This window comes from Bos javanicus, chromosome 15, assembly GCF_032452875.1.
Source record: "Bos javanicus breed banteng chromosome 15, ARS-OSU_banteng_1.0, whole genome shotgun sequence".
Classification (NCBI taxonomy): domain Eukaryota; kingdom Metazoa; phylum Chordata; class Mammalia; order Artiodactyla; family Bovidae; genus Bos; species Bos javanicus.
In genome coordinates, this window is record NC_083882.1 from 44124974 (window position 1) to 44137486 (window position 12513).

General features: G+C 36.4%; 1 protein-coding gene across 6 annotated transcripts in view; it reads left to right on the forward strand.

The window, feature by feature from the left end:
* STK33 (serine/threonine kinase 33) overlaps positions 1-12513 on the forward strand; it is a 189170-nt gene that overhangs the window by 76455 nt on the left and 100202 nt on the right. The window contains exon 1 of one of the 6 annotated variants that reach the window (XM_061440876.1): positions 4685-4708. The exons of the other annotated variants lie outside the window; for them this stretch is intronic. The gene's annotated coding sequence lies outside the window, so the exon portion shown is untranslated. Of the gene's footprint in view, positions 1-4684; positions 4709-12513 lie in introns of those variants that run through there. 6 annotated transcript variants of the gene reach the window in all.

Here is a 12513-nt window from a genome sequence, read left to right on the forward strand (position 1 = left end):
TATCTTGAGAGAATATTGGAATTTGTTAATTTTTTTTCCTGCAGGTATTGAGATGATCATATGTTTATTTTCCCTGGATTGTATTAATATAGTGTATTACATTGATTTTTATATGTCAAACCAACCTTGTATTCCTAGGACAACTCTCCTCTCATTGTATTGTGTAATCCTTTTCATATGTTGTTTGATTTAGTATTTTGGTGGTATATGCTGCTGGTCCTTTGTTGAAGATTTTTGCACTTATCATCAATCATAAGGAATATTGATCTCTAGTTGTGTGTGTGTGCATGCATGTGCAAGTATGTGATGTCTTTGATTGTTTTGTTATTAATGTAATACTGGCCTTTGGCTACTCATTTCATTTTTGAAGGGTAGTTTTTGCTGGATTTAGAATTCTTGATTTATAGATTTTTTCCCCCAAGAACCTTAAATGTGTCATTCCATTTTCTTTTTTTTTTTTTACACTGATTGTATTCAAAAATAGAAAAACTACTTATTAACACTTGTTCATTAATTTCTTTTTTATTTTTTTATTTTTTAAATTTTATTTTATTTTTAAACTTTACAATATTGTATTAGTTTTGCCAAATATTGAAATGAATCCGCCACAGGTATTCCATTTTCTTCATTCTGTTTCTGATAAGAATACAGCTGTTAGTCTTATTGAACATTTCTTGAATGTGATAAGTCACTTCTCTCTTTCTGAATTCTGTTTGTCTCTTGACAGTTTGGCTAACATATGTCAAGATGTGGATCTTTTTGAGTTTGTTATATTTGGAGTATTTTGAGCCTCTAGATGTGGACGTTAATGTTTTTAATCAAGTTTGGAAGTTTTTGACCATTATTTCCTCACATATTCTTTCTTCCCATTTCTGTTTCTCCTTTTCTTCTGAGACTCCTGTTATGCATATATTGACACAGTTGATGGTATCTCCCCATGTTTATGAGGCTATGTTTATTTTTCCTTATTCTTTTAACTTTTGTTCCTCAAACTAGATCAACTTCATTGACATATCTTCAGTTGAGTTTATTGTTTCTTTTTCCTGCCTGCTCAAATCTGCTATTGAGTGTCTCTAATGAAACATTCATTTCAATTATTGTACTTTTCAAATCCAGAATTTGTTTGAGTTTTTAAAAAGTAACTTATATATCTCATTGATAATCTCTATTTGGCCAGATAACCTCACACTTGCTTTTAGTTCTTTAGACATAGTTTCCTTCAGCTCTTTGAACATACTTAAATTAACTCACTTAAAGTATTTGTTTAGTAACAAATGGCCTCCTCAGGACCAGTTTATATTGAGTGCTTTTGTTCTTCTGCATGGCCATACTTTCTAGAGTTTTTTTTTGCATGGCTCATAATTTTTTGTTGAAAACTCAACATTTTAAAAACGTAGCAACTGTAGAAATCAGACACTGTCCCATTCCCAGGGTGTTTTTGCTGCCTTGGTTGTTGTTGTAGTTTGTTTAGTGACTTTTCTGAACTAATTATGTGAAGTCTATGTTGTTTGTTTTGTGTGGCCACTGATGTCTCTGCTTGTTTAGCTTAGTGGTGACCCAGTGATTGGAAGAGTTTTCCATAAATGTCTGTGACAAACAAATCACCAGTCTTTGCTGAGAGCTCTATGTTTATATTGGGGTGTACCTTCAACACAGCAAGGTGTGTGACAGCTGTTACCCTTCATTTTCTGCTTATGCAGGACCTCAAGGTCAGCCAGAGACGAGAGCTTAGGGCCTCCTGAAGTCTTTATTTTGTTTGGGTACAGCCTTATACATGGCTCTTTGTGGTCTCCTAGATTCCCAAGACTATGTTGGAGCTTTTCAAAACTTATATGGATTAACATTTCCTAGCTGTTCCTTTCAAGCTTTTTTGGTTAGTCTATTGTTGCTCCATATAGTAACCAATTCCTCAGGCAGCTGTGAAGTTAAAACACTTGCTTGTAATTGTTCTCAACAATTGCCCTTTGGGAGAAGGTTTTCTGTATGAGGTGAGTTTTGAGTCAGGCCAAATACAGACTAACTTATAAGTGGGGTCTTCCAGGGAACCAACAGGAAGGTCAAATAATGACAGTTTATTGGGAATGAGGATTTAAAAGGGCTCCAGTTCCCTTCTTCTCCACTCAGTGACTACGAGGATGTACCAGGAATGTGGGCTGTTATTTTTCAAGACTATTGCAGAGATGAGAATGGAGGATAGAACTAAGAGAAGTTAAAATGTCACAAAATATGCTATTCTTACTGACATACACTATTTATTGATTTAAAGATAAACACTTCCTGTATTGCTGGAAGGCTTTTCCAGAGCTCTGAAAAAGTTTATTCTAAAAATTTTTTCAGCTTTTTCATTGCTTTTATGGATGAACAAAATTTTGGATTTTGTTCCCTAATCTGCCATTTTTGCCAACAGTACCCCATAGCTTAATTTTTAAATATGATTTTCCAGCCCTCATCTTTCTTAAAAGTTTTGAGCCATTTGGCTTTTGACAGTCTTTCCTTCATAAAATACTTTTTTTTTTTTTTTCGCCTCTATGGTTATTCTTTTCCATTGTTCAGGGGATGCTCTTCCTCTGATTATCCTTTAGATGTTGATGTTTTTGAAAGTTCTGTCCTTGACTCTCTTATGTTTTCATTCCACACATCCTTTCTGGGTGATCTCACCTATATGTGATTTCAGTTGCCTCTTGCACGACATAATTCTTAAATACAAGTTTTAAATCTAGATGTCTCTTTATCTTTGGACTTATGTAGCCACTGCATCTTAGACATCTCCACCTCAGTGTCCTCTCTAACTTTTCTCTTTCTCTCACCATGGTCATAGGAGAGCAGTTATAAAGTTCTATCACTCTACTTCCTAAATATCTGTAGAATCTATTTTCCCCATCACTGATGCTGCTTTCCTAATTAAGACTTCATTTCTGTCCTGCTTAAACTGTTATAATACCTTCTTGTCTTTCCATCCCCAATATTGTTCTGCCTTTCATACATTTTCTATACTGCAGGTAGAATACACCTTATAAAAAGCATATTTCTTTTTGTCACTTCTTCACTGGGTAGACAATAGCTAACAATATAGACACCAGCCCTGCTTTCAGGGAACTTTGGATATAGTGAAGGACACAGACAAATAAGTGACCATGTGGAATTCAGAGTATGATGGAGCAAGTACAGTGCACAAAAGAGAGGCAGGCACTCACCTGGGATTCAGGATATCAAGAAAATTTCAAAGGAGATGATGCCTAAGCTAAGATCTTCAAGAAGAGTAGAAATTATAACAATGAAGGGGAGAATGGGAAAGAATATTTCCAGGCTGAGAGTACATGTAGAAAGGCCTAGAGAAAGCATAACATCACAAGAAAGAAGTTCTATATGTTAGAAAACTTTACATTGAGGAAGTAGTATGAGTTAAGCCTGAAGAGGTAAACTGAGGCCATATCATACTGAAGCGATTTTTATTAGGAAGAAACATGGTAAGATTTACATATTAGAAAGAACAGTTTGGCTAGAGTATGGCAAATGCTTTGGATGAGAGGATTGATTTGAAATCAAGGTGACCAGTTAGGAAGCTCTTGCATAGTAACCCAGGCAATGGATAATACTGATGTAGGCATTTGGAATAGAGAAAATTGAATGGATTTGAGAACTGTTTTAGAAATAGAATTGTTGAATGTGGAGGAGAGAAGGAGAAACTAAGGAAAATTGTATTATTTCGTTAATAAAGCTGTCTATTCCAATAGCTATCTGTTTAGAACATAGAGCTGTTTTTAAAAATTGAAGTAGAGTTGATTCACAATATTGTATTAGTTTTAGGAGTACAGCAAAGTGATTCAGATATCTTTATCTATTTATCTATGAGGATTCTTTTCTATAGTAAATTATATTGAATATAGTTCCCTATATATTTACTATTTGTTTAAATATCCCCTATTTACTATATAGTTATAGTAAATCTTTGTGTTTTTTTTTTTTTTAAACCAATTCCTTTTGTAGTATTGTGTGTCTGTTAATCCCATACTCCTAATTTATTTCTCCCTATCCCCCTTTCTCCTTTGGTAACCATAAGTTTGTTTTCTATGTCTGTGAATCTGTTTCCATTTTGTAAATAAATTCATTTGTATTATTTTTTAGATTCCATGTTTAAGTGGTATAATATTTGTATTTGACTTAATTCACTCAGTGTGATATTCTCTGGATCCATCCATGTTGCTGCAAATGGCAATGTTTCATTCTTTTTATGGCTGAGTAATATTCCATTGTATATATGTAGCCACATATCCTTTATACTTTCACCTCTTGATGGATATTTAGGTTTCTTCTATGTTTTGGATATTATAGATAATGCTACTATGAATATTAGGGTATATGCAGCTTTTTGAATTCATTTTCATGAATATTTCTTTTCTGGATACATGCCCCAGAGTGAACTATCTGTATCATATAATAGCTCTATTTTTATTTTTTTTTAAGGAACCTCCAATACTGTTTTCAGTAGTGGCTGCACCAATTTACCTTCCCACCAGCAGTGTACAAGGGTTGCTCCATACCCTCTCAACGTTTGTTATTTGTGGGCTTTCTGATGATGACCATTTGGAGCTGAGTGAGGCGATACCTTAATGTATCAATAGTTTTGATTTGCATTTCCTTGATGATTAGTGATGTTGAACATCTTTTCATGTACTTTAGAACATAAAGCTTTTATTTATGTATGTAGGTAAGTAAGTATGTACATTAGTGATAAGAAAGTATATGGTGCTTTATAGATTTTCTTTTAAAAATTATCTACATTTGATATGTCTAAAAATCTAAGCTCCCCTGGAAATTTAATGTTTTCTTGGTAAAAGCTAGAATGGGCCTAATACCTGGTAAGTTTATTTATTTCTGTGAGCCTAGCCTTGTATTTCCTATCAGGATTCATGATTAAAATCCTCTCAATATTTCTAGTCAACTTTTTTTTATCATAAGGATAAAACTACATAGTTGATATCATCAGTTTTCCCATGCTACAGAAGAATGTTTCTGTTTTGGAATTTTCTCTACAAATCAACCAAAAACTTCTGCAATTTTCTGTTTGTAGTATAGTAGAAGATCTGACCAGGGTAAAAGTACTTTTTATCTAGTGAATGTATGTCTATATGACTACCTTTTGCTATCTGATTAAAAAGCATGCTTTGAAATGTAGCATTCTTTGAATTTGAAGGCCTGTTTTAAAGTTTATCATTTCATCACCAAGATAGAAAAGAGAATCATTGATTGTTTTTGTAGAAGAGGTTTCCAAGTTCATATATTTGGACTTTCATATACTTCTGTATGGACTTTGAAGAAATAATAATCCCATAACCACTATTTCCTGAACTATTCTAGTATTTGTTAAGTGGATGGGTGGTTGGATATGATACTGTTAAACAAAAGTAGCTCTCAGTTTAGCTTTAATCAGGATCATTAATCTGAATTTATTTTAGGAAACAAAGGAAAAGTTTAGTATTAATATTATCTTTAAAATGTTATAGAGGACATTTTAAGTCTTCATCATAAAAAAAGAGAGAAATGATGGTTTCCTTTTAATTGAAGACAAAAATCCCATGGCTCCAAAAAAGAAATCCTCTTTATTCTCAGTTGCTTTTAAAAATCTTGAACCTGTCAGTGAAATTGTGTAATCTAGTAATAACATGCCTAAGGCTTATTGCCTTTTCTTGGGCAACAGTATCAGCAAATGATGTGCTCTATCGATTTTAATCACATTGTTTTTACAGCTCCATTGCAATGTTTGGAAAACTCACCAAGTAAATAAATCTGTGGATGCAGACACCTCTTTTTTCTCTGAAAACCTAACCAATTACATATTATTCCTTCTTGATCAGTCATTAAGGAATAACAGAGCAGTAATACTTTGAGAGACTGTGGTCGTGGCTAGGCTAAAATGTTCTTGATGTCCAACATTATAATATTAAAAAAATTCTTATAAATGCAATATTTGAGTGCCTGTAGCATATAGAATTTAACATTTAACAAGCTGCTTGTGGGCTAGTTCAGCAAGCCATTTCCTCTACAATAAAGCTGAACACATCTAGAGCAAACTCCCATAAGGTTATATTCTAAACTAGCTATGAGCTAATTAGATGACCATTTGTATATTGGAAACTGTGTAGAACAATATTTGGAGCATTAGATTGAGAAATTATGACTGATAAAATAATTTTCTGATGCTACCATCTATTGAGTTTTGGCAGAATTTCATAATAATAAAAACTTCAACTTATTAAAAGCTTACAATATGTCAGGACTTTACATACATTAATCCTATTCTTGTAACAATTCTGCCATGTAGGTATATAGACACCATCTATATATTTTGCATATAAGGAAGTTGAGACCACATAGGTTAAGTCACTGGTGAGGAATTTGAACCTTGGTCTAACAGTAAAGCTCAGGTTCTTTCTGATTACCAAGGGCAAACAAATTTCATTTGAAATATTCTGTACATGTGAAATTGAACCATTATCTGAGAAAACTTCTGAGATTTTGTTGTTGTTCAGTAGATCAGTCATGTCCGATTCTTTGCAAATCCATGGACTGCAGCACACTAGGCTTCCCTGTTCTTCACCATCTCCTGGAGCTTGTTCAAACTTATATCCATTGAGTCAGTGATGCCATCCAACCATCTCATCCTCTGTCGTCCCCTTCTCCTCATGCCCTTCTTCCCATGTCTCCTCAAGACCCTCCTCAGGGTCTTTCCCAGTGAGTCAGCTCTTCCCATCAGGAGGCCAAAGTATTGGAGCTTCAGCTTCAACATTAGTCCTTCCAATGAATATTCAGGATTGATTTCCTTCAGGATTGACTGGTTTGATCTGCTTGCAGTCTAGGAGACTCAAGCATCAGTTCAAAAGCATCAGTTCTTCAGAGCTCAGCCTTCTTTATGGTCCAACTCTTACATCCATACATGACTACTGGAAAAATCATAGCTTTGACTAGATGGATCTTTGTCAGCAAAGTAATGTCTCTGCTTTTTAATATGCTGTCTGGGTTTGTCATAGCTTTTCTTTTAAGGAGCAAACATCTTTTAATGTCATGGCTGCAGTCACCATCTGCAGTGATTTTGGAGCCCAAGTAAATAAAGTCTGTCACTGTTCCCATTGTTTCCTGATAATGCTCATAAATAGTTCAGAAGTTTGGGGTCTTTAGACCCCAGATGGTAGAATGCTGCTGTTCTATTTTCTGGGACTGATGTAGCTTTGTTTGCAATAGTGCTGAATTTGGAGTAGGGATGTATATATATGTCTGTAAAATAAATATGACTTCCACAATAGAATATTTTCTATTGTGGAAGTCATACTGGGAAGTTTCCCTTGATATTTTTTGTTACTTTGGATTTAATTAGAAATAAACCATATATTCTATCACATTGAAACATTGACTCTAGTGAATTTGTCACTAGCTTCTTATTTGTTCATATGGCAGTAAATTTGGGTTAATTGTACTATCTAGGACTTGTTCTGCATACTTTAGAACTTTATAGCATACATTGAAGTCCTCTGTCCCATCCATGACTGTGCTTAAAATGTTGCTGGAGAAATTAGTGTTGGCAGTCACTAATTAGTGTCACTAGCTAGTGTGGCTAATTTGTGTCAAGGTGGGAAGTGCTCACGTAAAGCTGTTTGCAGCAGTCCTTTCTTTCTGGCAGCTCTCTCAGAGTGAGGACCTCATGTTCCGCTCTACCTCGTCTGTCTTTTGTGCCTAGTGGAGCCCCTATTCTTCAGTGAGGATACTCGTGTTAAACCTGGTATTTCCTGAAAGTGCTTCTTCTCTCTTTTTATCTTAGCACAGGCCTGACTTTCTGTCTCCCATTGTTCTTGTCTTCAAATGGAAACCACTTTCTTCTACTCCTCTTGAACCATAGGTTTTGGGCCCTTGCGTGTGCAGGTGTCACTGTCTAGAAAGCCTTTCCTTGACTTGTTCACCAAGTGAACTCCAACTCATTGCAATTCTCCAGTTCATCCTAAGTCTTTAAGACTTAGTTTAATAGATGCAAAAAACTTTTGACAAAATTCAACATTTATTTGTGATTAAAAACTCTCCAGAAAGTGGGTGTAGAGGGAACGTACTTCAAGATAATAAAGGCCAAAATTAATTAAACTTACCATCATACTGAATGGTGAATACCTGAAAGAATTTCCTGTAAGGTCAGGAAGACAAATATGCCTACTGTCGCCACTTTTATTCAACATAGCATTGGAAGTGCTAGTCATAGCAGTCAGACAAGAACAAGAAATAAAAGGAATCCAAATTGGAAAGAAAGAAGAAAACAGTCACTGTTTGCAGATAACATGATATTACACAGAAAACCCTAAAGATGCCACAAAAAAACTACTAGAGGTCATCAATGAATTTGGTAAAGTTGCAGGACCCAAAATTAATATATAGAAATCTGTTGAGTTTCTATATATTAACAACAAACTATCAGAGGATTTAGGGAAGAAGTTTCATTTGCCATCATATTAAAAATAATAAAATGCCTAGGAATCAGCCTATCTAAAGAGGTAAAAGACCTGTACTTGGGAAACTGTGAGACACTTTGATGAAAAAAATTGAAGATGACGCAGTGAAAGAAATACTCAAAGACTGGAAGAATTAATATTGTTAAGATGCTCGTAGACTGGAAGAATTAATATTGATAAGATGAGCATACTACCCAAGGCAATCTAGAAGTCCAGTGCGATCTCTATTAAAATACATTTTTCACAGAACTAGACAAATAATTAAAAAATTTGTATGGAAGGACAGAAGACCCCAAGTAGCCAAAATAATCTTGAGAAAGAGGAATAGAGGTGGAGCCATCATGTTCCCCGAGGTCAGACTCTACTGTTAATACAAAGCTATACATTCCTTTTCATATTGTTTGTTGTCGCTCAGTTGCTAAGTCACGTCTGACTCTTTGAGACCCCATGGACTATAGCATACCAGGCTTCTCTGTACTTCAGTATCTCCCGAGTTTGCTCAAACTCGTGTTCATTGAGTCGGTGATGTTATCTAACCGTCTCATCCTCTGCTGTCCACTTCTCCTTTTGCCACCAATCTTCCCCAGCATCAGGGTCTTTTCCAGTGAGCTGGCTCTTTGCATCTGGTGGCCAAAGCATTGGAGCTTCAGCTTCAGTCCTTCCAATGAATATTTAGGGTTGATTTCCTTTAGGGTTGACTGCTTTGATCTCTTTACAGTCCAGGGGACTCTTACGAATCTTCCCTAGGACCACAATTTGAAAGTATCAATTCTTTGGCACTCAGCCTTCTTTATGGTCCAGCTCTCGCATCTGTACATGACTACTGGAAAAATCATAGCTTTGACTAGAGGGATCTTTGTTGGCAAAGTGATGTCTTTGCTTATTAATAATGCTTCTAGGTTTGTCCATAGCTCTTCTTCCAAGGAGCAAGCATCTTTTAATTTCATGGCTGCAGTGATTTTGAAGCCCGAGAAAATAAGATCTGTCACTGCTTCCACTTTTATCCCCTTCTATTTGCCATGTGATGGGACCAGATGCAATGATCTTAGATTTTTTAATGTTTAATAGGCACTGTACAAATGTTATTTAGTTAGTTGTCACGATAATCATGTAAGAGAGTTACTACTATTAGCTCCTCTTTACATATCCCCATATGTACAGAGCTAGTAAGTAGTAGAGGTGAAATTTGAATCCTGATCTCTATCATTCTAAATTTTGTTTCCCACTTGATTACATTACTTCCCTGGTAACTCCCTCTTTTATATTACTTTTGTACTTTTTATATACTGATGATTGTATGTGTGTATGCTCAGTTGCTCAATCATGTCTGACTCTTTGCAACCACATGAACTGTAGCCTGCCAGTCTCCTCTGTCCATGGAATTTTCCAGGCAAGAATACTGGGGTGGGTTCTTACTCCAGGGGATCTTCCTGACCTGGGGATTGAACCTGCATTTCTTGTGGCTCCTGTGTTAGCAGGCTGATTCTTTGCCACTGTGCCACCTGGGAAGCCTATACTGATCATTATCTTTATCATAATCATTATCACTAAGGTCCATGCCGTGATAATCTCTTTATTCCCTGTGCCCAGAACAATCCTTGGTATATAACAGATATTCAGAAAATGTTCGCTGGATACATGCATATGTGGTTAGGTGACTGGCTTCTATGTTGTTCTGTTCTCCTGCTTTGACCTCTCTTGCTCACTGCTTAACTCATTACTGCTCCCTGAAGACTCTTCTTGGCTAGGCTTACAGAACCCTTACCAGTAAGTGCCTTTTAGGTCTTATTTCCCCTGTCTTTGCTATTTTGTTGAAATTAACAGCCATGCCACATTGATGACCAAGATATAACATCCTAAATGCTTTTGTTCTGGCTAAGTCTGGGGTTTGTGTGCTGCAGATAAATGACTCATCATTAGAAGTGAAGAGAACAGTCTCTTCTCGAAAATAAGTATCCTTACTTGAGGTGATTTGGCTAGGGAGCCTGAGAAAGTCAACATATATATCACATGAATTTTTTTGGTTTCTTCTATGACAGTAGCCATCATGGTCAACAAAAGAGTCCAAAATGCAGTACTTGGATGCAACCTCAAAAATGACAGAATGATCTCTGTTCATTTCCAAGGCAAACCATTCAATATCACAGTAATCCAAGCCTATGCCCCAACCAGTAATGCTGAAGAAGCTGAAGTTGAATGGTTCTATGAAGACCTACAAGACCTTTTAGAACTAACACCCAAAAAAGATGTCCTTTTCATTATAGGGGACTGGAATGCAAAAGTAGGAAGTCAAGAAACACCTGGAGTAACAGGCAAATTTGGCCTTGGAATACAGAATGAAGCAGAGCAGAGGCTGATAGAGTTTTGCCAAGAGATGCACTGGTCATAGCAAACACCCTCTTCCAACAACACAAGAGAAGATTCTACACATGGACATCACCCGATGGTCAACATCAAAATCAGATTGACTATATTCTTTGCAGCCAAAGATGGAGAAGCTCTATACAGTCAGCAAAAACAAGACCAGGAGCTGACTATGGCTCAGATCATGAACTCCTTATTGCCAAATTCAGACTTAAATTGAAGAAAGTAGGGAAAACCACTAGACCATTCAGGTGTATGTCCTAAATAAAATCCCTTATGACTATACAGTGGAAGTGAGAAATAGATTTAAGGGGCTAGATCTGATAGATAGAGTGCCTGATGAACTATGGATAGAGGTTCATGACATTGTACAGGAGACAGGGATCAACACCATCCGCATGGAAAAGAAATGCAAAAAAGCAAAATGGCTGTCTGAGGAGGCCTTACAAATAACTGTGAAAAGAAGAGAAGTGAAAACAAAGGAGAAAAGGAAAGATATAAGCATCTGAATGCAGAGTTCCAAATAATAGCAAGGAAAGATAAGAAAGCCTTCCTTGGCAATCAGTGCAAAGAAATAGAGGAAAACAACAGAATGGGAAAGACTAGAGATCTCTTTAAGAAAATTAGAAATACCAAGGGTACATTTCATGCAAAGATGGGCTTGATAAAGGACAGAAATGGTATGGACCTAACAGGAACAGAAGATATTAAGAAGAGGTGGCAAGAATACACAGAAGAACTGTACAGAAAAGATCTTCACCACCAAGATAATCATGATGGTGTGATTACTCACCTAGAGCCAGACATCCTGGAATGTGAAGTCAAGTGGGCCTTAGAAAGCATCACTACGAACAAAGCTAGTGGAGGTGATGGAATTCCAGTTGAGCTATTTCAAATCCTGAAAGATTATGCTGTGAAAGCACTGCACTCAATATGCCAGCAAATTTGGAAAACTCCGCAGTGGCCACAGCACTGGAAAAGGTCAGTTTTGATACCAGTCCCAAAGAAAGGCAATGCCAAAGAATGCTCAAACTACCGCACAATTGCACTCATCTCACATGCTAGTAAAGTAATGCTCAAAATTCTCCAAGCCAGGCTTCAGCAGTATGTGTACCGTGAACTTCCAGATGTTCAAGCTGGTTTTAGAAAAGGCAGAGGAACCAGAGATCAAATTGCCAACATCCGCTGGATCATCAAAAAAGCAAGAGAGTTCCAGAAAAACATCTATTTCTGCTTTATTGACTATGCCAAAGCCTTTGACTGTGTGGATCACAATAAACTGTGGAAAATGCTGAAAGAGATGGGAATACCAGACCACCTGACCTGCCTCTTGAGAAACCTGTATGCAGGTCAGGAAGCAACAGTTAGAACTGGACATGGAACAACAGACTGGTTCCAAATAGGAAAAGGAGGACATCAAGGCTGTATATTGTCACCCTGCTTATTTAACTTATATGCAGAGTACATCATGAGTAATGCTGGGCTGGAGGAGGCACAAGCTGGAATCAAGATTGCCAGGAGAAATATCAATAACTCAGATATGCAAATGACACCACCCTTATGGCAGAAAGTGAAGAGGAACTAAAACGGCTCTTAATGAAAGTGAAAGAGGAGAGTGAAAAAGTTGGCTTAAAACTCAAAATTCAGAAAATGAAGATCA